The following is a 5,281-nucleotide window of genomic DNA, read 5'->3' as shown; positions in this document are numbered from 1 at the left end:
TGCTGTGGGGTTGCAGCTCACAGCAATCTCCAACTTTTGCGTTTAAGTGATTCTCTTGCCAGCCTCATAAGTAGCTGGGACTATAGGCTCCCAGCACAATGCCCAGCTATTTTTTGGATGCAGTTTTTACTGTTATTTAACAGGCCCTGGCCAGGTTTGAACCTGCCACCCTTGGTTTATGTGGCTGGCGCCCTGCCATCTCAGCTAGTGGTGCCACCCAAGACCTTAATATTTTTAATACCAGCCTCAGTCTTCATTTCTGGGACACATTATTGTTTAGTGAGAGATTTGGGATGAAAAATAGGAGGCTATTCTGAGACATTATTGCAGGAAGATGAGGCCAGTGGAGAGAAACAGCACCCAAACACAATGTTTTTAAGAGGAAGGGCTTTATTTCAGCTGCTGGAGCTTCCAGCATAGAAGAATTCAAATTGGCCATGTTCTCTAACTGGGTGGGTCTTGCAGGGGATCATAGTTCTTGTCCTGGAGAACCAGAGCAGATACTCCAGTACCTGCTCTTACCACTCCTAGGCCTAAAAGAGTGGCTATGGTGAGGGCTGTGGCAACTTCCCATTTCTGGCGAGATAGGTCTAGGTCTAGTAATCTTTGGAATACCTCATCACCCTTATAATAAATTAATCTGGGCATCAACTGTACTAAAACACAATAATCTTGGCTTTGGTTTAAAACACCTGAATGTATATAGGGAGCTAATCTGGTGGAGCATGCCCACCAAGTGTTATTCGGGGGTATCAGGTACCCTGTCCCATTCCACTGAGAGGTAGAATTACAAAGAGGCTGGTGAGAGGCAGACACTTGTCCCACACATGTGCCTTTCCCTATTACCATCTGAAGGGTAAGGTAGGGTCGATTCTGATGCCATCAGCATGCACTTGCCTCCCCTGGGGTGGGGTTTCCTTCAATAGAAATACCTTCATAATAGGGAGGCTAGATACTAAAACAAAGCTAAGAAGCTGCTGTTAATTCAGGCGTGGTAAGGTTTATCAATTGAAAAGTACTGGCTAGCAATTCCTATACTTGGTTAGAAAGTGTGGGGTGGGTCATGAGGGGATTAGTCAAAACATCTGTCTGGGAGGAGTTAATGGGGTCAGCTAGGGGGGCCAGTTTGGCAGGCTCTACTTGTGAGCTGAGGCCTAGAGCTAGGTTGGGTCCTATGGGCTTTACCACGGGCATGGCAGGGAGCCGTTCTAATCTTTGGATGGTGAAGAGTAGCCCATTATCGTATTCATTCTGGTATAGCCTTAGTCCCCAGGTTTTTCCTATTTCCTATCCCTGGGCTTGCTGACCTCATTGTGTGAACGTGAGTATTAGGGGATACAAGGGGGGGTTTTGACACCCTGTTGTGTTACTGCCTCTTTGGATTTGGATGAGGTCAGTTTTGACAGGAGCATTCCAACTGAAACAACTAGTAGACTTACAACCCCAAGCTGCACAGTAAAGCTTGTGGCCCTCCACACTGCCTTTCTTTGTCTTGGGATCTACCTGTTCCTGGGAAGACATAGAATTGGGTTTGAAGTAAAATAGCTCGCTGAGATGATTCTTTACATGCAGGAAGCCATGAACCTGTCTGTCATGAGTTCCAGATTCTATCGTCAAGGGCACAAAGGTCAGACTGGAGGGTCGGCCACCAAGAGTTAGAAGGGTGGAGACCTGGTGTCTGGCTTACTGTGTGCCCTGTAATGGCACTTATAACCTTTCATGTGACATTGACCAGGTCATGAGGACTGGGGGAAACAGTACATACAGTTAATAGAGTCAAGCCGGTGACGAAGAGCACTTGAGTTTCAGTTTTAGGGGATTGTCTTTGTCCTGCTGGAGTTTCCACTGCGGGAGGTAATCTTCCTGGATGGCAAATGGGTCTGCAAGCCAAGCATGGGTGTGATGTATCCAGGAGGCAATGCTGTCTACTTTGATGGCAGTAGGCGTTCTGAGGATCATGATGTAGGGTCCTTTCCACTGGGTTCTAGGGTCTCACGGCGGTGGCACTTTATGTACACCCAGTCGCCTGGACAGTATGTGGGGCCAGCCTTGTACAGAGCTTTGAGACTATCCTAATTCTTTTTCTGCACGCGCTGGTAACATTGTAGAGAAAGAGGAAAACCAGGGTCATTTTCTAATTCTAACAGATCAGCTTTCAAATTAGGAGTGATGAGGGGTGGGCACCCCAACATGATCTCGAAGGGTGTCAGCCCAATCATATAAGGGAAATTCCGGACCCTGTACAGGGTGTAGGGGAGGAGAGACACCCAGTCACCGCCAGTCTCAGGGTTAATTTTGTCAAAGTCTCCTTCAAGGTTCGGTTCATCCTTTCTACCTGGCCTGAACTCTGGGGCCTGTATGCACAATGTAATTTCCAATTAACCCCCAGAGCCTCCGAGAGACTCTGCACTACCTGAGAAGTACAGGCAGGTCCGTTATCTTACCCGACATTGCAGGGAAGTCCAAACCTGGGCATGTTATCTTCCAACAATTTCTTTGCCACTTCTTTGGCTGTCTCACGCTTGGTAGGGAAAGCTTCTACCCACCCAGAGAAAGTGTCAGTGGATACTAAGAGATATTTGTATCCATATTTATCTGGTTTGACTTCAGTGAAGTCCACTTCCCAATAGGCACATGGTTTTGTCCTTCATTGGTGGGACCCCGAGTTCTGGGGATGTGGGGTGCTATTGGTCAGTTGACATGCCTTACATGCAGCCACTATTTCATCAGTTTTGGCATTCTGGTTTTGAATTTTTATCTCTGCGTGGCGTAACAAGTCTTTCATTTTCTGAATACCCATATGGGTTGAATGATGCATTTGTTTTAAGACCCATAGATCTAGCTCAGCGGGGAGGATGGTTTTTCTGTCACAAATGTGCCACCATCTCTTATACTTCTCCGGGGTATGAGCCATCAGGATTTGCTCTATGCACCAGAGATCTTCTGGTGTGTAGAGTGGTTTGTCAGGCAGGCAAGGAGGGCCTGGATCTGGGCTTTGGAGGGGCAGTGTAGTTTCTGCTACCTGGGCTACTTCTTTGGCCACTTGGTCAGCGCATCTGTTTCCTCTGGTCACTGGGGTGTCTTGTCGCTGGTGTCCTGGGCAGTGCATTACTGCCACTTCCTGTGGGAGCCAGAGAGCTGCTAACAGAGTTAATATCTCATCTTTGTTTTTGACTGTCCTACCTTCTGCTGTGAGCAGTCCCCGCTCTTGGTAGATTGCCCCATGGACATGCACTGTGGCAAAGGCATACCAGCCATTGGTATAGACATTCAGTCTCAGTCCTTTCCCCAGTGTCAAAGCCTTTGTGAGGGCTGTCAATTCAGCTTTTTGTGCAGAAGTGCCTGCTGGAAGAGGTTCTGCCCAAACAGTCTCAGTCTCAGTCACAACTGCGGCCCCCACATACCTGCACCCATCCTTGATGAAGCTGCTGCCATCTGTGTACTAGACAGTATTTGCATTTAACAGAGGCTGATCAGTTAAGTCCCAGCGAATGTAGTGGACTTGAGACAGGATCTCAGTACATTCATAGAGGGGAGCTTCCAGTTCTGGGTCTGGCAGGAGGGTGGTAGGGTTAAGGGTCGCTTTGGGCAAGAACCGGATTCTGGAAGGATTTAACAAAAGGCTCTGATAATGGGTGAGGTGAGCATTACTTACCCACTGGTCAGGTGGCTGCTTCAACACCTCTTCTATGGTGTGGGGGGTTGTAACCAACAATTCCTGCCCCATTGTAAGTTAGCTGCATCTTTGACAAGCAAAGCAGTGGCTGCGATTATATGCAGGCATGGGGGCCATCCCATGGCTACCGGGTCTAACTTCTTGGATAAGTAAGCCACCGGTCTGTTCCAGGGGCCTATTGCTTGAGTCAGTACTCCTTTTGCTATTCCTTTATGTTCATCTATATATAGTTGGAAAGGTTTTGTGATGTCCAGGAGTCCTAATGCAGGGGTGGATAATAGAGCCACCTCAAGTGCCTTAAAAGCATTTTCTCTTTCTTCTGTCCAGTGGAAAGGCTGCCCTTTTTTGGTGGCTTCATATAATGGTTTAGCAATCTCTGCAAACCCTAAAATCCAAAGCCTGCAGAAGCCAGCGGCCCCTAGGAATTCCCAAACCTCCTGGGGTGAGGTGCGGGTCAGGATTTTTAGCACGGTATCTTTCCTGGCCTGTGAAAGCCACCTCTGTCCTTCTTTTAGCACATGCCCCAAGTAACTTACAGTTTGTTGGCAGATTTGGGCTTTCTTGGCTGAAGCACAGTAGCCTAGGTCTCCTAGGGTGGCTAGCAGGTCCTGGGTCCCTTGCAGGCAGCCTTGTTCATCGGCAGCTGCTATCGGTATGTCATCTACATACTGAAGGAGAGTCAGTCCAGGGTGCGCTTTACAGAACTCACCCAAGTCTTCATGCAAGGCCTCATCGAAGATGGCTGGAGAGTTCCTGAAGCCCTGTGGTAGTTGATTCCAGGTCAGCTGTCCATTGATGCCTTCTTTGGGATCACTCCACTCGAAGGCAAACATAGCCTGGCTTTGTGGAGCTAGAGGCAATCTTAAAAAGGCATCTTTTAAATCTAGGACTGTGTACCACATTTGTGTTGGGACCAGTGCATTTAGGAGTGTGTACGGGTTGGGCATGGTTGAATGTATATCCGTAACCTGTTTGTTAACTTCTCTCAAGTCCTGCACTGGGCGATAGTCATTTGTCAGAGGCTTTTTGATGGGGAGTAAAGGGGTGTTCCAAGGGGACTGACATGGTGTCAAAATTCCTACTTTAAAGAGCCTCCAGATATAGGGTAGGATTTTTATCTGTGCTTCTTGAGGCATCGGGTACTGATGTACCCAAACCAGTTCAGCGTCTTGCTTAAGTTCTACTATTACCAGTGGTCTGTGGGAAGCATATCCTATGCCTCCAGTTTCCGCCCAGGCTGACGGAAAGGAATTTATCCATTCAGATATCTCGGCTACCAGTGTAAGCACTGGGGGCCAATGGAGCTGATACTCATCTTCAAGCCTCAGAGTCAACATCTGGATAGGTTGCCCCTGCCCATCTGTGACTTGGGGCCCTTCTCTTTTGAAAGTGATCTGGGCTCCTATTTTGTTAAAAAGGTCTCACCCAAGAGCGGGTACAGACAGTCTGGAATGACCATAAATGCGTGGGATACCCAGCCTGTGCCCATGCCCACAGTTCTTCAGGTAGTCCATGAGTGTTGTTTAATTCCAGTGGCCCCTTGGACCCAAGACTTTTTGGTGTCCATCTTCCCCTGGTCTGATACCAGGATTGAATGCTGAGCGC

This window comes from Otolemur garnettii, unplaced genomic scaffold (assembly GCF_000181295.1).
Source record: "Otolemur garnettii isolate 467f Iridium unplaced genomic scaffold, OtoGar3 scaffold00320, whole genome shotgun sequence".
Taxonomy (NCBI): Eukaryota; Metazoa; Chordata; class Mammalia; order Primates; family Galagidae; genus Otolemur; species Otolemur garnettii.
This window is presented reverse-complemented; position numbering follows the sequence as displayed.